The sequence below is a fragment of the Sminthopsis crassicaudata genome, chromosome 5 (genome assembly GCF_048593235.1).
Source record: "Sminthopsis crassicaudata isolate SCR6 chromosome 5, ASM4859323v1, whole genome shotgun sequence".
Lineage (NCBI taxonomy): Eukaryota > Metazoa > Chordata > Mammalia > Dasyuromorphia > Dasyuridae > Sminthopsis > Sminthopsis crassicaudata.
Genome location: NC_133621.1, coordinates 54,034,033 through 54,054,812, shown reverse-complemented (window position 1 = coordinate 54,054,812; position 20,780 = coordinate 54,034,033). Strand labels below are relative to the sequence as shown.

Sequence of the window (20,780 nt, the reverse complement as noted above, 5' to 3'; positions counted from 1 at the left end):
GGACCCTAATGCACTGCTGCTGAAGTTGTGAACCAATCCAACCATTCCAGAGAGCAATTTGGAACTATGCCCAAAGGGCTTTGATTCAGCAATATCACTATTAAATTGGTATCCTAAAGGAATGCTAAAAAGGGGGGAAAGGACCTATTTGTACAATATTTGTACACAAATATTTATAGCAGTTCTTTTTGTGGTGGTAAGAATTGGAAATTGGGAAGATGCTCATCAAATGAAGAATGGCTAAATAAGTTATAGTATTATGTTCATAATAGCACTATTGTACTATAAAAAATGATGAGGAATTCTGAGACCAGAGATAGATAATTTGACTTCTTGAAACCACCTATTACATTTTGAAACTTCTCTAACAGCTGTGAAAATATTCTTCTTCCTCTTCCTTCTTCATCAAGCAAAAATCCGCATCCTTATGTTCTTCCCTGTGGAGGACAAGTCTAATATTTCTTTCTCCTAAGAGCCCTTCAAAATTGGAAAGAACTATAAAATTTTCCACAAAAATCTTCTCTTTTCCAGGCCAAATAGTACCAATTCCTTTGGACAGAGTGGTTTCAAGTTAACTTATTGTCCTTATTACCTTCATCTGGAGCACTCTAGCTCAGCAATGTCCTTTCTTACATCTGTTACCCAGAACTAAAGATTGTTTCCAGTGATGCAAAGTATAATCATATCAGTATCTTTGTTGCTATTATGTCACACTTTGAGTCGTTCTGAGATTGAAGCCATCTCTTGAGCTGTGACCTCTCACTGCCTAAGCTGCTCTCTGAGAAAAAGCTAGTTATTTGAAGAAGTGGAAGGAGCCCTTTTAGCCCCCAGACACATCTTTAAATGGCCTCTTAGTTGTTTTAAAGAATTTATCAGCCACCCCAAATATCAAAACTAACTCCCAGGTTGCAGGTAAGTTATTAGAAAAATCTGTCTTCTAGGTTCTGTTTGAAAAGGGGAAACCCAATGACATTTCAAAGTAGTCCATTCCACTTTAGGATAGCTCTAATTGATAGAATAAGTTGCTTTACACTAAACCAAAATTTGCTTTTCTGTGATTTCTATCCATTGTTCTTATCTCTATAGGACCAAGCAGGACAAGACTGATCCCTTTTCACTTGCCAAACATTAAATACTTGAAGAAAACAATTACACTTCCCACCTTGCCCCAGGCCTTCTCTTTTCCAGGTTAACCTTTCTATATTCCTTTAAAAATGTTCATCTGGAATGATTTACAGTCAGCCTCTCTGGGATATGCTCCAGCTTATCTATCATTCCTCAAAAATGCCTTTGAATGGAAATGTCCTTTTACTTCTAATTCTGGACTGGCTTAGTGTATAAGAACAGATTTTTTTTAAAAATTCCCCATAAACAATTTAGGTTTAGCTTTTCTTTTCCCCCTCCATGCTCCCTTTGGTGAAATAGAAAATATTGATAAATACTAAACAACACACTAAAAAAACTATCATAGTTAAGTGTAACAAGCCTTGGGGAACCATTGATGACTTGCTGAAGGCTACCAGCTATAAAGTATTTTGCTTTTCATGCTTAAGAATTTTTTAAATTAACATTTATACCAGCTTTAAAATTTGAAAAACACTTAACATTGTCTGATACGGGTCTCACCACAACCCTACAGGGCACTAAGAGTATTATCTTCATTTTGTTGATGAGAAAAGAAAAGCCAGAGAAGTGAAGTACACAGAATCACAGAGCTCGTACCAGAGACAGGACAGGAACATAGTTCTGTATGACTCCAAGTTTACATACATACATATATATATGAATATATAACATATCTCTGTGCATATGTATATATATATATATATATATATATATATATATATATATATATATTCACACACACACACACATGTATGTATATACTCTAAAAGGATCGTAGAACTAGAAGGGACCGAACAATTCAACTCTTCATTTTTTTAAAGCTGAGGAAACTAAGCTACAGTGAGATTCAGTGACTTGCACAGAGTTGCATAACAATTAAGTGTTTAAGGCATAAATTTAAAATATCATCCTTCTTCCAAATCCAGTATCTTGAGATTAGGCAATCTAGAGTAGAGAATTAAAGGCTTGGGGCAACTAGGTGGTACCGTGGATAGAGCACTAGCCCTGAAGTCAGGAGGATCTGAGTTCAAATTTGACCTCAAACACTTAACACTCCCTGGCTGTGTGACCCTGGGCAAGTCACTTAACTCCAATTGCCTCAGCAAAAAACAACAAAAAAAGAATCAAAGGACCATTGTGACATTTTACAAGTTCGAGAGACATAATTTCTTGTTTTATTAATAATGCTAGCATTTTATTAGTGAAAGAAATGGCAATCACTCTTAGACCAGGGCAGTGTTCTTTGATGATTTTTTGGATAGATGCTTTCCAGGCTCTATTTTCTGACTGTGACTTTCAGGTAGTCTAAAAATTTTTGAATTTTATCTCTTTTGGATCTATTTTCTAGGTCAGTTGTTTTTTTTTTGATAAAGTATTTTATATTTTTCTACTTTTTATTCTTTTTTTTGTTTGTTTAACTGATCCTTGATGTCTCATAGAGTAAGTAGCTTTCATTTGCCAGGTCTAGTTTTTAATATATGATTTTCTTAAGTAAACTTTTATGCTTTCTTTTCCATGTGACTAATTCTAATTTTAAAGGTGTTTTCTTTGGTGAATTTTTTTTCTTTGCATTCGACCAATTATATTTTTGAAAGTATTGTCTTCTTCAATCAATTTTTGTTTTTCCTGTTCTAAGTTGTTGACTATTTCTTGCATATTTTTCATTTCTTTTCCCAATCTTTCTTATGCCTCTCTTATTTGATTTTTAAAAAAATTTTATGAGCTCTTCTAAGAAAGTTCTTTGGGCCTGAGACCAATTTATATCTCCCTTTGAGGTTTTACATGTGGGCATTTTGTCCTCTTCTGAGTTGGTGTTTTGGTCTTTCCTGTCATCAAAGTAACTTTTTCTGGTCAAGGTTCTCTTTTGTTTCTTGCTCATTTTATTTCTTTTCTTCCCCTCTCCCCCGTTTTGTGACTTTTAAAGTCAAGTTCTATTCCTGGAGTACAGGGAACACTGTTGAAAGCTTGTACAGCTTTGAGCTTTGCCTTTGAGTACAGAGGCTCATTTTCTTTGGTGTCTTGCTCACAGGATTGGGGGTAGACCAACCTAATCCTGCCTATTGTGGCTTGGTTTCCTAGGCTGATAATTTGCCTTCTGTTCTGGGACTGGAGCTTGTCCTACTGGTCTGCTACATTACTGTTCTAATGAGCCAGACTCAAATGGTTTCAACTATTGATTTATGCTGTGATTAAGACCTTCTCACTGACTTACCCAGAGATCATATGTTCTGGGTACATTCCCCTTTTACCCAAGTAACACTGAAGTCCTTCTAAGTTTTCCTGAGCTGAAAAATTGTTTTATTCTATCTCTTCATAGACTCTATCATTCCAGAACCTGTTCAAAAGCTTAGTTTTATATAGTTTCGAAGAAACTGGGAGAGTACAAACAACTTCCTGGCTTTATTCCATCATCTTCATCACTCTCATGGCTATAGTTCACAGTTTATATGCCCTTAGAAGAGTGAATGTTCCTGAGGATGGCAATCAACTTTGGTTAATAATTGATGAGAGTGATATTACAATGAGAGATGGATCTATTTTAATTAGGAACTAAGGGATGTAACTTTGATTGGGTTACTTGCTTCTAAATCACACTTGCTTCCTCAGCCTCTGGGGAAAATCTAGACAAAAGATGTATATCCCCCCACCCAAATCTGAACTGCACATAATAGACAGGAAGTTTTACCTTAGATTAAATTGCTTGTAAGGTTAGGTGGGGAGTTTCTAAGAAAAGGGGAGAGAACTCTAGAACTCCCCAGATCATTAGTTATTAATATAATTAATAATCATTTCTCTCATATAGATCTCTATCCAGAAGGGATTTCAAGGCCATATAGTACCAACCTCTTCCTGGAAAATGATGTGATAAGTGAATGTCAATTTGGTTTTTTGGGGTTTTTTTTTTAAGAATAAACTATTGTTTTCAAAAGCTAAGTACAGCTTTTAAAAACAAAGAAACAGTTTTTTAGTGTTTCCATCATACATAAATTTATGTCCAAAATAATACTCTAATGGAGAATTATCTTCTGGCAAAAAAAAAAAAAAGAAAATTCTATTTCATAAATAATACTATATTTCAATCAAAAAAAAAAAAAGAAAACTGGTTCTCCAGATAATCACACTTGCTTCTTCTGTGGCCTTCTTTAAGATGTGTCAATTGTGGGCTAATTAAAGGAAGATCATAAAACCAAACTAATTGCTAGGCATTTTATCTTTCAAATTTTATTGAGAACTGTAGTCATTATTAATGTATTATGACTCCACTTCTTGACCTTTCTCCAATTTTACCCATATAACTCATGGATGTCTAAATGATGAAACAAAGTACTGTCTTCCCTCTTAGAGACATCTCCATTAGAAACATCAATAAAAGCATCCTTAGAATTCACTGAATTAGAACCATATTCCTTTACTTTAGGAATTTCAAAGAGTACAAGGGCCTATGCAGGGAGACCTCAATCCAAAAAGAAAGAAATAGCTCCACCAATATTTAAACCCTCCATTTGGTTCAAATTTATTCTCTCAGCTCATAAACTACTACCCCAGATATCACCACGCAAAACAGCTGTAGCTGCCCATTACAACTCTGACTTACTCTGACAGAGTGACTTGGAAGAAGCTTTTCTGAGGTCCTTCATTTAGTGTATTGAGAGGGTGGGGAGCGCTTAGAAACCCCAACAAAGCTTCTGTGGTTTTCTTTTTTTTTAAAATCAGGTTGCACTTGATGTTTTTATATTCTTTCTGCCTTTGAAAAAAATCTTTAAAAATTCACTCTCAAAAGTCATTAAAATGTGCTATTTCCAACATGGATTGCTTTTATATATATAGGGTTTGCCAAAAGCCTTGAACCACATTTAAGCTTTAATAATAAAAATTACATAAGACTTTTGGGATACCCTAAATAAGCCAGCTGCAATCCTTGACATTATCTTCTGTCCTGCTCAACATGAGGAGCCTAGAGTCTATTTAGTAATATTGCTTTCATCCAAGTAAATCTTAGAAGTTCTGTATTTAGCAGTGCCCCAAGAATAGTCAGCAGCTCTTCCTCCCAAGCACTCAGATGCACAGAGCTTCAAAATATGGAACCCTTATGTGGAGAAAGGACTTTTTTATTCATAAAGAATTAAGAGATATGGGGCAGCTAGATGGTGAAGTGGATAGAGCACCAGCCCTGAAGTCAGGAGGACCTGAGTTCAAATGTGACCTCAGACACTTAACACTTCCTAGCTGTATGACCTTGGACAAGTTTTTTAACCCCATTTGCTTCAGCAGGAAAAAAAAAAAAGAAGAAAAATAATTAAGAGGTACCCACCTTCCAATAATTATCTTCTCAGAAATCGTTCCAGTTCTAGTTACTTACTTTACACTCTATATATGAGCTTCAAGAAGAAGAGAGATTGAGGTTTGCTGTGTTTACACAGCAATTTGCTACCCATGTGGTTTTTCCTTGGAATCTTTCCTCTCACAGCTATTTCACATCAGTGTTCTACCATTTTCCTTAATGGCCAACAACTGTCTTGAGTCCACATCACTATTGCTAACATCAATTCTTACTCTCTACTCTCCACCATTTGACTTGTTTTTGAAAGAAAATACTGTTCCAGTACTTAATGTTCTGCTAAAGTCTTTTGGTTTTGTATCAGTCATTTCTAGATATACCTTCCCAGCACCCACACAATGAGTCTTTTCTTTGTAACAGAAAAGAGGTAAGCAAAATAAATACACTCAAAAGACTACTCTGACAATTTAAGCAACATCACACATCTCTAGCCTCCCAAGCTTGTCAAGAAAGAGAGAGAGGTATATTTCTTCCTATCTTCTCCTTAGCCAAAGTTAATCATCATAATTATTTCTTTTTCCAGGTTGTATATGTTTCATGGTTGTTGTTTAAATATTTCCCAATTGCATGCAAGAAAATTGTTAATCTTTTCTTTTAATTTTGAATTCCAATTTCTTTCTCTTCTCTTTGAGAAATCAAGTAATTTGATATCAACTGTACATATGAAATTATGTAAGACAAAAAATAAAAATTGTTATATTAACTGTTACAAAAGAAAACAATAGGTTTATGTTTTTCCTTTACAATGCTCTCATTGATAAGTTTTCTCAATTATAAAATGGGAATAATAATAGTACCAATCAAATGAGCATTTAGCACATAGAGAAGGTGCTATATAAATGCTTATTCTTTCCTCCCTTTTCCCTATCATATTCTTGGCTCTGTTTATTTCACTCTTTATCAGTTCACACAAGCCTCTCCACATTTCCCTTAATTCCTCATATGCATGTTTCTTCTAAGTTTGTTAGAAAAGCTGCCTCCTTCCCCCCCCCCAGGTACTAGTTCTCAGACAGCTGGCCCATGAAGCAATCTGACTGGAGCCTGAGCTCACAGTGCCACTCTGTTTTCACATTTCTGAGGGGCAGAGTGTCTCTGTTCTATTTAGATCTCTCACTATTTCACAATCACTTTCTACAGCTCCACACAAAGTCTCTCTTCAAGCTCTAAAAGCAGGCTAAAGCTGTTTACCTCTTCATTCCCCCAGGCCCTGGGAAACGTGCCTCCCACTCATGCCAAGGGCCCCCACTGAGTCTTTTGTAGATTCACTATGGAGTCTTCTCTTTCCATTTTTCCTTTCCTCTGAGGTAGCTGGGCACAGTTTCACAGATAATCCTAGAATACTGCTCTAAAAGGGGAAAAGAAGGAGCAGAGCCAGTCCTTCCCACTCCCAGGAGCTTCTCTCAGACCTGACACTGAGGGAGGAGGAAAATGTGCTGGGATAGGATACCAAACAGGGTAATTTCACCATCATCACTTAGGAGACTGGGTACTTTTAGAAACAGAAGTAGATTTGTTTGTTGTACCTTTGATTTGATTCATAAATACTCTTTGGATGATCTGGTTTAGCTGGATCTCAAAGCCCATCTCCATCATTTTCCCTCAAATACTTTTTACTGTGTGGGATTTCTGCTCCTAATCTCTCATTCTCTTCTTTCATAATATTTTGCAGATGTGTTTGAACTTCCGAACAATGCTTATCAAAGGCTGCAAGATTATTCTACTGGACAAAGAGATCAAACACCTAACTAAGGTGGTTCTGAGGTTTTTATGGGACTTACTGATTGGTATCACTTAAGCTTTTCTAAGAAATGAGAATAGATTTGACGTCTTTATTTTTGCCCATTTCCAGGTTTTCAGAGGCAAAAAAAAATTCTGTTTACACAGACCACCTTGAAGTTGCCATAATCTCAGAGTATCATCTTTTCATCTTCATTCTTTCTTCTACATTGTTATTTTACTTTGCTCATAAAGTAGCCAACAGCTGACTCCCCAGAAAGCTGATTAGGAAGTGACTGCTACCTTTGTAACCACTAGTTTCCTGTTTGTTAAGACAAAATTGACATCTATGGGACCATGTGACCAATGAAGTATGTGGCAAAGACAGTTTGATACTATTCAGTAGTCCTTCAACAGACATCTTACTCTCACCTCCAGACCCAAATTAAACTACTGCCTTTAAAACATCTGCTCTCCTCTCCCTAAGGTTCAGGAGGATATTCTAGTCTTTTCAGTTTGAGTTCCAATTTTCTTCTGGGTCAAAAAATATAGTCACTATCACCTTCTTCTATCAGGTTTTGCTGCTGACTCTGGCAAAAAAGAATCCTTCCTGATCTCTATCTCCTCTCTCTGGTCAGTGCTATAGATCCCTCTAACTCCAAGTCATAGTGTAGACTAATGTATGTTAGACAAATTCTATGAAATCCCTGATTTGAAATCTACCATCCTGGTCCATTTTTTTTTCCTTACATGTAGAGAAGCAGCAAGGTTTGGGGGTTTTTGTTTGCTATCCAAAATACAATACCAAGGCTTCTGGGTCTGGCTAGAGATAAATATGTTTTGCTAAAGGCAGGAATAAAGACTAGAGAGAAGGAGAACAATTAACCTGACTCCTTAGCTCAAATCTGCTGTTGTTTTTTTGTTTTGTTTTGTTTTGTTTACAGCTAGTAAGTGGCTGAAATTGTATTTGAACTCAGGTTCTCCTGATTACAGGGCCAGTGTTCTATCCACTGGAAAACCCAACTGCCTTCTTTTTATTGCTTTTCTTTCTTTTTTCTTCAAAGCTTATTAAACTGTGGGTCACAACCTCATATGGGGTCATGTAACTGAATGGGGCAGTGAGGATGGGGAAAAAATTTGGCAACAGTAAAAGGGATCAAATATTTAATTCTTTATGTAAAGATAAACAAGCCCGTAATCTCAGTAAGCAAATTTGCTTTTGTTTTAATAAATGGTAAAATCACACATATGTCAAAGAATTGTTCTAAAATAAAATTTTAATTACAATACAATTAAAATAAAATTTTAAACACTTTTTAAAATACTGGCTTATCAGTAAACGTTTGAGCTGTATGTCTACTTGGGGTCATATAACAATTTCTCAGGAGAAGAGGGGTCACAAGTGGGAAAAGTTTGAGAAGCCCTACCTTAGCTAACCTTTTGTTTTGGCTCAGATTCATTTGCATGCTAAACTAGAAAGGATGTTGGAAATTGTCAAATCCTATATAGACTGTGCTCCATAACAAGAATGCTCCTATCTTGGGAGCTGAAAGGAAAATTTTCTTAATCTTAGTCTGAGAACACTCAAAAAGGCTTTTGTTAGCTGGATGTGACTAGTATTACTGTAGAATTTTCAGTCTACCCTTACTGAGAAGGGCTAATCACTATTCCATGGCAGACAGGAACACCTTAAATCTCAGCCCAGAAGTTGGTAGCAATAAACAATGCCCAGAACTGACTATACATCTAACAAAGCTTACTATGCCCAAAAGCAGTCTCAAAACCAACCAAGCAGTACCCATCAGTCGTCATCATAAAGTCAACCTAGATTAGCAGAAAAACACACTTAAAAAAGAAATCACATCCTTAAAGGGATAAAACAGTGAAATTAAATCACCACGAGGTGCTAGAGCAGCAAAAGTATGAGTTGTTCAACTACACATGTGCCCTGGCCATGTTCCCTACATATGTGCTTCTAAAGAATGATCTCTTTGCATGTCAAATGGTCTATGTTCTGTGTGAGATTATGCCCTATTTTTATAGGGGGAGAATGTTCCATTGCAACTTTTCTTACTATAGTCTTTTTTTCTCCATTGAATGTTTTTGCTTTAAACTAATTGTTCCCTCTAGCTGACAAGAAAAAGAAGCCATCAGTGAAAGTTCTTGAGCTCTGGTTTTAAATAGATGTGGATATATGAGATCATCTTGCTTGCCTTCTCAAGCAGTATTGGAAGGGCTATAGGAAAGGAAAGAATTTGAAACACACACACACACACAAAATTTAAACTGTTAAAAATAATAATTTTAAGCTGTTAAATAAATAAAATTAAATTTGAAAATAAGATTTTTTTTAATTAAATGGTTGTGAAATTCAGTGTGTTTCTGATGAAGTAACAGGTTTGGGAGAGTGGTTCAGAATGTGACAAATTCACATAAAGGCATTATCATAGTCAGAGGGAGCTCTTTACTGTAGTAAAAAGGTACACAAGCTAATAAAATGATTAAGTAGTGGGCTGTGAGTGAAGGGGCCATTTAAAGTCAGAGGCAAAGAATAAGGACAGGGATCTAAAGAGTCAGGGAAAAATTAGGGAGGCCCTAATCAAGAGCAAACTAGTAAGTGCATTCTGTCTGTGTCAGCAACTGCTTGATGGAACAGCAGGAAATACTGATGCTAATACAGGATAATGAAGTTGCTTTGGTCATAAAGATTATTTGAGGGCTAAAATATGTCTGTGCCTACTCAGGGGAAGGAAGTGTCCTTTATCAGCAGGATCCTTTGGATTGGGCAAGCTTGGTAAAACTGACAAGATAACAGTTCCAGGAATCTGGTCTCCCTTCGTGTGTGCAATAAGGCTGTCACTGGGAACAGGATGGACCCAGAATTCACATCATTCGTGACAATGGCTATACCATACCACTTTGATCTAGGTTAACTATCCTGGCCACTTCACATGAGCAGAGAACGTCATACCTGCACTTAACCACACTTATTTTGTTCCATTATGCATACTTCTTTCCCCAGTCAACACATACATATGAAACTTCCTGGACATAATTCATCTCTATGAAACACGAACATAGATTCTACATTACAATTTCAACTTCTCAGAATTCATTTTCATGTCCACACTAATGATTACTTCACACCTGACATTTATATTTTAAAAGAGAAATCACCAAGGCTTCAGTTCTGGCCCACACTCAAAATGTACAACCACTGGAAGGAAGGAAACTCTTTCACTACTTGTTGATGACAATCATTTATTTGTCTTGTGCAGTAATCAATATTAAAAGAAAATAGCTTATAGACAGAACTAAATTCAGTGGTCCTAGGAAAATGGCTTTTAACCTAAATTTAAAGATCTCCCCAAAAGATTGCAATACAATTTTGTTTTTTTATTTTATCTAATATTCTATTTAATAACTCTTTCCTGAATTTTCAGAAAATCCTTTTTTGCTTAAGCTAAATTCTTAGTATATATTTAATGAATCTTTTTTTTTCAAATGAATGAATTTTATTCTGTTCTTTATAGAGATGCAAAACAGTCTATAACTGTATTTCAATGTATGTACACACACCCAAAAAAAGATCTCATAGAATTTCTAAAACATAATTCAATATGTGTCTTCATCAACTATTGCCCATTTTTATATGGAGATTAATGAGAGTTTTACAAAAACTGGTATGAAAACTGTAAATCTGTTTGGAAGAAATTGAGTAAGAACCCACATTCTACGCATACAAAGATAAAGTTCAAATAGATACATCACTCAGACAGTGTTAAGCAAATAAGAGAAACAAGCAAACTAACTTTCAGATAGATGGATAGAAGAAGAGTTTCTGATCAAATAAAGAATAGAAGAGAATCACAGAAGACAAAAGGATCAATTTTAATATGTGAAATTTTTCAATGTCTGCATGAACCAAAAATAAATACAATTAAAATTAGTTAACAGATAATTGGGGGAAATAGTTATAGCAATATTAAAAACTTCTGATAAAAGTTTAATAGTTATAACATATATGGAATTATTGCAAAGACTGAAGGTCATTCCCTAATAAATAAATGGTCAAAGGATATAGTCAGTTTTCAAGGGGAGAAATCAGAGCAATCCATTTTTTAAATGTCCCAAATTATTTATGGTTAGAGAAATGAAAAATTTTAAAAACTCTAAGGTTCTGCTTTGTACCTATTAGGTAAAGACAACAAAAGAGGAAAATTACAAATGTTACAGGAAATGCAGAAAATATTAAGTGAATCTGAGTTTTTGGTCTAGTTTTTTTAATAATAATAGTTTTTATTTACCAGATATTTGCATGGGTAATTTTACAAAGTTGACAATTGCCAAAACTTTTTTTTTCCAATTTTTCCCCTCCTTCCCCCCCCAGATGGCAGGCCGACCAATACATGTTAAATATGTTAGAGTATAAATTAAATACAATATATGTATACATGTCCAAACAGTTGTTTTGCTGAACAAAAAGAATCGGACTTTGAAATAGTGTCCATTTAGCCTGTGAAGGAAATCCAAAATGCAAGCGGACAAAAATAGAGGGATTGGGAATTCTATGTAGTGGTTCATAATCATCTCCCAGAGTTCTTTCGCTGGGTGCAGCTGGTTCAGTTCATTACTGCTCTATTGGAACTGATTTGGTTCAGATCATTGTTGAAGATGGCCATGTCCATCAGAATTGATCATCATACAGTATTGTTGTTGAAGTATATAATGATCTCCTGATCCAGTTATTTTGAAAAGCAATTTAGAACTTTGCCCAAAAAAGTTCACTAGACTCTGAACACCCTTTGACTCAATTTATATTTCCATTAGATTTACCCCAAAGAAATTAAGGGAAAAGGACCTCTATGTATAAAAATATTTATAACAGTCTTTTTCATAATAGCCAAAAACTAAAAACTGAGTTGTTATCCTATTGGGTAAGGTCTATACAAATTGTTGTATATGAATATAATTTTTAAGACGAGTATTTTGTTTTATGTGTGTCTACACAATAGTTTTATTTTTTTAATTAAATCTTTTTATTTTCCTAATATATGCATGAATAATTTTTCAACATTAACCCTTGCAAAACCTTGTGTTCTAGTTCTCCTCCCTTCCCTTACCCCCTCCCCTAAATGACAAGTAATCCAATATAAGTTAAACATGATAGAAATATATATATTTATTCCAACACATACATACATTTTTATAAAATTATCTTGCTGCACAAAAAAAATCAAATCAAATAGGAAAAAATGAGAAAGAAAATAAAATGCAAGCAAACAACAAAAAGAGTGAAAATGTTATGTTGTGATCCACACTCAGTTCCCACAGTCCTCTCTCTGGATATAAATGGCTGTGTCCCCATCACAAGTCTATTGGAACTGGCCTGAATCATCTCATTCATGAATCATGTGGAAAAGAGCCACATCCATCAGAATTGATCGTTGTATAATCTTGCTGTTGTGTATAACATTTCATTTAGCATCTGGTTCTGCTCATTTCACTTAGCATCAGTTCATGTGCATATGAATATAATGAAACATGATTGTGCCATAAGAAAAGATAAAATGAAGATTCAAAAGAAATTGATCTGATGTAAAGTAAGAATTAGGAGAATAAGTTGCATGGTGTCAACATTATAATTTCAAAAACCTTAAAATTATGATTGATGAAATCATAAAATATAAGTCCAAAATCAAGCCAGCCACTTCCTGCTAGAGAAACGATGAATTGATAATCAAGAAGACATTAATTTTTTGACATGGCCAATAAAAGAATTTGTTTTAGGTTTTTTTTCATTAATTTAGATGGAGATGCAGTAGACAAGAGAAAGATAATAAATGTGTGTGTGTGTGTGTGTGTGTGTGTGTGTGTGTGTGTGTGTGTATAAAAGAAAGGAAAACTGGTAAGTGGTTAAGCCCAGGGTGGCTATATTTATACTTCATCAATGAGACACTCAAGTTAAAAAGGGAGAAATGGGAAAATATTGTGACCCTAAGTAAAGGGATATAAGAGCTCTCCAGTCTTGGAAACAAATTTTTACAATGAGCTTTCATTAGTGATGTCAATTTCCCTACCCTGTTCTCACCCAAAAGAATACTACTAAATCATGATCTTATAGACATTTAAACTCAAGTGATTAGCATCTTATGAAAGTACTTTGGAATTCAACTCAAAATACAGGACACTTGTGGATGACCTTGTCAGCTGAATGTATTCCTTGTAGCTCCTTGGAACATTTAACTTTCTGATGCAGTCAATTACTTCCAACTAATGGCTTCTTCAAGGGTTTTATTGCTTGATTCTTTTGTAGCAAAATATATATATTATATTAATTTGGTAGTGTTTTGACTAAAGTGTCAAAGTTTTTAAATATCAGTAGGCAGCTTAAAAGGCTTCAATTTAATTGTATTTTAACAATTCCCTGATTTTAATTCAGAGCAATGATCTATGTGGGGGGGAAATAGTTCTGTTGATATAGTTACACTTTGGTCATATTAATTGCATCTTCAAATGGAGGAAACAGCAGGCAGGACATAGTAAAAGAAAATTATGCTTATCTGCTACAAAGATCATTTCTCATTAATCACATAATTGTCTCTATATCCCAAATATGTATATATTATGGCAAAAAATCAAACCCTAGAGAATATGCAGGCACAGCTGGTAGATTCATGAGTCAGAGTTCTGTTCACACCCCCATAGTGAATAAAAAGCATTTGTTAGCTTAAGTTGAAGTATCTGTACAGAAAAAGTTGAATCCCTGCTATGAAATACAAGGAGAATAAAATGCAAAGTTTCATTAACTTTATGGAGAGCAGACTATGTTCCCCAAAGAATCATTAGCTATGAAGCAAATGAATTAAGGAGATCTTCATACATGAATTTGCTAATTGACCTACTTTTCCATTAACTTTATCATTTGCTTTAAATTTTTTTTTCCTGAGACTAGTTCTCTCCCTCCTAGCTGGAAGTACAGTGGCCACTTTCCACTTCCATGGCTAGATCTCAAAGCAGATAATGTAGAAAATATTAAAATAATTTAATTGTTTAATTTTTCCGATCTAGACTAGTTCAGTCTTTCCCAGACAGCCTGGTTTTTGCTTTTTACTGTCCTCAACTCTTAGTACAATGTCTGACATACTGAAGGCACTTAATATATACTTATAAGTGAACTAATCTTTCAAGCCTACCATATTGGTGCTGAATCTAGTATAGATATAGGATTCCCGATGTAGCTCAGAACTCCTGAGCTCAAGCTATCCACCAGCTTCCCTAGGAATAAGAATTAAAGGCATGTACTACTATGCCTTGTATGTTCAAGCTTTAGTAATATAACTATTAATATGCTGATTTTTGTATTTCAATAAATTTACCAAGAAAAATTATTAGCAATGCTTTTAAATAGCATCTTTTGCATTTAAATATTTAAAAATTCTATCCCTTCCAGCTTGCCAAATCAGATGGTGAACAAAGCCCTTATTTAATCTTTATAGCTAATAACACCAATCAATAAATTATTTTTATTAGAACAATAAATAGCATCCAAGAGCCAAAATCACAATGCTCCCAAATCTCACAAAGTCTTCAACCTAGCATTATTTATTGGCAGAGGGACATTAGGATATAAAGAGGAGAAACAAAAGTCTGTTCCTAATACTGGCCAAGGATAAGAGAATTCTAGGGTTTTTTTTATTTTTGTGAAAACCATTAAAATTCTTGCCAGATGAAAAAATTACTAGGTTAATAGTTTTTAAAGAATCTATTCTTCTCCAATTCTCCTTTCTTGCATTATAAGATTAGGCATTGAGCCATTACCACAATGATTCATAATTTCTCATTTAAGTAAAGGTATATTCATAGAAACAAAAAAAAAACTTTTTTTTCATAGTATTGTAAAGGAAAACAACTCTAAAAGAATTAAGAATGTTAATAAGTGCAATGATCAATCATGACTAAAAAAGAATGATGATGAAGCATGGAGGCTGGAAAACTCATCTGTTTGAGTTCAAATCTGACTTCAGTCACCTAGGAGAAACCACTTCAATATCTTTGCCAAAAAAACTCCCAAATATGTTGGGAAGAGTTGGACACAACTGAAAAACTGAAAAAGAAAAGAAATTGAGGTTTTCTATTAGGACAAGAGGATGAAACTCAATAGTTTAGAATACCCACACAAGCAATACTTTCCTTTGAAGATAATTGTTTTATTGGAGAGCAAAACAGTAGAAGAAACAGAGGAAGCAGAAAAACAAAACAATTTTTCATCTAGAAAAAAACTTGAAAGGAAACTAGATCTGAAAAAGTCTTTACTAACTCACCTGTCCAACTTGTTAATGTCTCATCCAAAATATGCCTCTTCATTCCCCATTTTTAATTCTTTAAAGATCATAGTGTCCCATGACACACAACCAAACAAAACCACTAATATGATATGAATATTAAAAAGGCGACTCTGCACTTCTGGGAGAAGTTTGAGGTCATACAAATAACTTTGCAATATCTCAAATCCAATTCAACAACTATTCTCCTCGTCCTCCTTCTTCTTCGCCATTACCTCCTCTTCCAATTTAATTCTGGGCTCATTTGTAGTATCTAAACAAGATAAATGTACTAATTGTAGAACTCACAGACTTCTCATCTGAAAGGCTCTCTAGTATTCCAGGATTTTCCAAATCAACATAATGTCATTCACAAACAAACACCCGAGGAACTTCATTTTCTCTAGCCGATAATTCTTCTTCAACAAGCATTGAGTGCTAGATCTCTATTATGGTAGTGGTCAATAGTCATCTCATTATATGCTTTACCTGATATTAATGATCACTGGATCATCAAACAACATCATTTCTATTTTTCTATATTTTAAGGAATCCTGCCTAATTTTGATATTTATAGGGGAGACAGTGTAATAAAAAATATAGCATTTTGCTCTACCAAATCAAATCCTTTTTAATCAATAAGAATTTTATATTTTCATATCTCTTAGTCAATTTGTAATGATAAAATTTGTGAAATAGAATATTGCCTTTTTTCTTACAATAATACTCTCAATGTGTGGGTATATCATTCTCATAAAAAATTTAAATGGATAGGAAAGTAGAGGAGCATTAATGAGGCTTACCCATTTTTCCCCTACAACTTTGACAGTTGCTCCTCCTTCAGATACTCTGAGAATCAGTCATTCTTTGACTTTACCTCCAGCATAAATCTTCACTTTGTCCACCTGGTTTATTGCTGCATTTCTTGTTTTGCCTCTCTGTAGTGCTATTTCTATCTCTTTTATAAATACAACTGAGAGCTGAGATGTTGGCATTCAAGTGTGTAAGTTCCATTTAATTTGGTGAAGTATTTGGTATTAAAAATCATTTTAGATCTCCATTTTTCATCTGTTTTGTTGTTTTTATAGTTTCATTTTTTCATGTTCTCAGTGTAGTTTTTGCTTAATTTTCTCTCATCATACTCGTTTTATTCCACGCTTCTCCTTTTTATAAGTGGATGCTGTTCATTATCTTCTGCTATCCTTCTTTATAAAATTTTACAAATTAAATTATTGTTGCCTTTTGTTGTTTTTTGTTTCTGCCTGGCAAATTATCAAGTTCTTGCTAATCCTTTTTTAATTTTTTTTTGTCTCCTTGATGTGGCAATTCACTTATATTGACTAAACTTAATGAAATTATTATAAGAACCTCTTAACGCCTACTAGTGCACTCTCACCACTTCCTGCCATAAAGCATAATTAAATAATAATAATAACATAATCTCAACATTAAAAGGTTCCTAAAGGACCTAATGATTCTTCCCACTCCAACTCCAACAAACTACTATGTGCTCCTAAGAGTCTTTTACTACCAGTACCATGTCATTTGATCCTCACAATAAACCTGGAAGACAGATGTTATAATCCTCATCTTATACTTGAGGAAAATTAGATAAGCAGACGTTAAATGGTTTGACCAAGGTTTAATGTCTATTGAGTGTCTGAGGCCATTTTTGAACTCAGATCTTCTGTACTCCAGTCCCAGCACACTGTGCACCATGATGTCACCTGGCTGCCTTTATCCATTAAATCCTACTGCCTCTATTACACCTATCCATTCCTTCCAGTTTACCTTCTGAGATCAAACAGAACAAATCTAATCCATCTCACAAAAGTAATACTAAATATCTGAATTTCATCATTATATCATCACTAAGCAAAAATAAATAAATAAATAAATGTAATAATCATAGGCACAGAAGACTTTAAGATACTTGTTCTCATGATATAAGGTTAGAATTAGGAAACCCAAAGTACTCAACATCAAGAAAAAAAATTATATGAAATAATTAATTTGGAAAATAAGAAGACAACAATCATCAGTGTTTCTATGTATAAAAGGCAGTATGATATACTGGAAAAATGCAGGAGTTTAAGTTGGTAAAAACTTCCTTAGATTTATTAGTTGTGTGAATATGAATAAATCTTTTCCCTAAACCTTAGTTTCTTCAATTATAAAATATAGTTAATACCTATAGAGATTTTTTAATAGGGTTGTAGTCAGGACCAAATGATACAAGTGAAATTAAAGTGTTTATAAAGTTTAATGTGCTATTTAAATTTAAATAGCATTGTTATTGCTTTTATATCACTAATTTAAAAAAAAACTTTGCAAAACACATGAAAGACCTACTGTAAAAAAAAAAGCTACAAAATAATTCTAAAAGAAATTAAAAATTAAATAATTAAAGAGAGATTCAAAATCCTCAGTAAGTATGGTACTATTACCCAAAGATGAGGCTTTTTTAGACTTTTAGAAGCATGTCAATAAAAAAAAAAACCAATAGATGGCTCCATATACTGAATGGTAGAATATTCAAATCAATCTTTCTTCTAATAGGTTGGATTTTCCTTCCAAAGATATATCAGGACATGCAAGTTTCACCTATTCCTGATCATCCTGAGCATCTCTAATCCACATCCTTCCCTAAATTTACCAGAAGGGATCTGTTCAATATCCCTAATATTGCAAAAATGTTAATAAACCACTTTGGCTGTCCAACTGTCATCTTTTACCCTCTCTTTGTGATAAGCCCATTTTCATTTTTATCATACATTTACTTCATGAGATCCTCTATTTCTGCAATTTTTTAAAACTCCTTTTTAGTTACATGTTACAGACTATGCATATCACCAAGGAGCACTTCATTGCCTTTTCTGGGATAATCAATTTCAATCCTTTGAAAAGTTATATTCTATCTCTCACAGGTATATGATAGCACTAGTAGACATTATATTAAAAAATCATATAATTGGTTTGCTTGCCATCTAGGGGAGGGGAGATGGAGAAGGAGGGGAAAATTTGGAACACAAGGCTATGCAAAGGTCAACGTTGAAAAATTATCTGTCCATATGTTTTGAAAATAAAAAGATTTAATAAAAAATAAAATTTTAAAAAAAATATATGAACTTTTGTTTCTGGGGGACATTACAGGTGACTAGAGGAAGTTTGCAATTTCCCAAAGACACTCTGGTCCACCTTTTCTCTTCCTCTTTAATTCTGGACCCAACAAGTTGTCAATTTTTACTGTATGTGCTAGAAATACAGCATGTATCAAAAAGTTGTAGTAGAGTTTTAAGCTTCAATAACTTAAAACTCAATAGCTTTAAAAATCTTTAATAGCTAAAAATTATACTAAGAAATTTGGGTTACCTCATATAGTCTTATAGACATCTGTATTTAAGTTGTCCATTTAATCATTTATTATAATCTGGGAAAAACACTCTTCCTTTTTTTCTTTTTTTCCTTTGCAGATGGTCAAACCAAACTATTAGTGCTTATGAATCTCCTCCACAGGTGGCTCTCTATATTCTAGGACATGATACAATATTATTCATAAAAAGAAAGACCTCGATTCAGACCAGTTCCAATGATCTTGTGATAAAGAGAGCCATCTACACCCAGAGAAAGAACTGTGGGAACTGAGTGTGTTTACAACATAGCCTTTTCACTCTTTATGTTGTTATTTGCTTGCATTTTTATTTTCTTTCTCATTCTTTTTTTCCAGTTTGATTTGATTTTCTTGTGTAGCATGATAATCGTATAATTATGTATTTATATATTGGATTTAACATATATTTCCACCATATTTAACATATATTGGATTATTTGTCATCTAGGGGAGAAGGTGGGAGGAGGGGGGAGAAAACTGGAACACAAGGTTTTACAAGAATTAATGTTGAAGAATTATCCACGCATATGTTTTGAAAATAAAAAGCTTTAAAAAAAAAAAAAGAAAAGAAGAAAGAAAGAAAAAAGAAAAAAAGAAAAGAAAAAGATCATCCTTCATACTTGTCTTGTGTTTGGAACTGCCCTCATCACTGTTGCTAATATGTGTCAAGCATCTACCTCCCTAAGTCTTCTTCATCTGTTATTTATGACTAAAGAGCCATTAAATGTTATTCTTACCCTTTCTTTCAAAGAACCTGGAATGAATTTGATATGTGAATGAGACACCTTGTTATTAGTGAGCCATTTATGCCTTTCTACTCTCTTAAGTATAACTAGGAATGTGATGTTGATGGGGAAACCTAATTTGTTATAAAACATTTTTTCATATAATTTCCAGTTTTCTCCTTTTTCACTCTTTAATATCTAATTTCACATAGTTATAAAAATGGTAACAAAATACATATGTTAGAATTGATTAGAATATCAAGGAAAAAAGAAGAAAGGCAAATAACCATGGAGAATTCTTAAAACAAAATATAATTAAGGGTGTTTATAGTTTCCTTGTGATTTTAGTTATGAATTTGTAGTTTCATTGATGGTTATATGAAATAGAATTTTTATCAAAATATATTTTTAATATGTATTTATAATTCTTAAAAATTATCCTATCTATTTTCTTCTAATAGTTTTAATTTCAAGTAGCAATTTCAATGAACTATACTCTCTCTATTAAAACCATTGAGGAGAATTAGGGAATATGGACCAAAGTAATAGCAAACATCAATATCTTAATCATTTCTTTGATGTTGTAAAATTTTATGAATTGTAGTACTTCTTCATCCTACAAAATTCTCAGTATTACTCCTTCAATATGGCAATTATCTGTGAGGTAGGGAATGGGACAAGCACTTATTAAGTGCCTGCTAAATGCCAGATGCTAAACACTTTAAATGATCTAATATCTTTAATCTTCTGGGCATCTTTCTAGTTATACCAAGAGGAATCCATTCATAGGAGAAAATGGAGAAAAAAAACAAAAGTTCATCTATGAAACATTTTCAAAATACACAGAAGAGATGAGAGGAAAGTTAGGAAAGGGCACAGTCAAGCAGAAAAGGTTAGTTGTTACGTTAAACTTCATATATACTTCTTTAAAAGTACAGAATATATACTCAGAGTTTAATATACAATTCTTTTTTCTGTTTCTTATGTGCTGAAATATTCATGTTTGTCAGATTCATGATTTTAAAAATATTATTTTTCAAAATCCACTCATGGGAGCAGCTAGGTGGCACAGTAGATAGAACACCAGCCCTGAAGTCAGGAGGACCCAAGTTCAAATCTGACCTCAGAAACTTAATACTTCCTAGCTGTATGACCCTGGG

The 20,780-nt window shown here is 33.7% G+C and overlaps 1 long non-coding RNA gene across 1 annotated transcript in view; it reads right to left on the bottom strand.

Annotated features, from left to right (window-relative positions):
* The window catches only part of LOC141545046 (uncharacterized), a 78,455-nt gene extending 72,887 nt beyond the window's left edge, over positions 1-5,568 (bottom strand). Inside the window, exon 1 of the long non-coding RNA XR_012482863.1 lies at positions 5,438-5,568. This is a non-coding gene — a long non-coding RNA (uncharacterized LOC141545046). The remainder of the gene's footprint in view (positions 1-5,437) is intronic.
* Between the last annotated feature and the right edge of the window lie 15,212 nt (positions 5,569-20,780).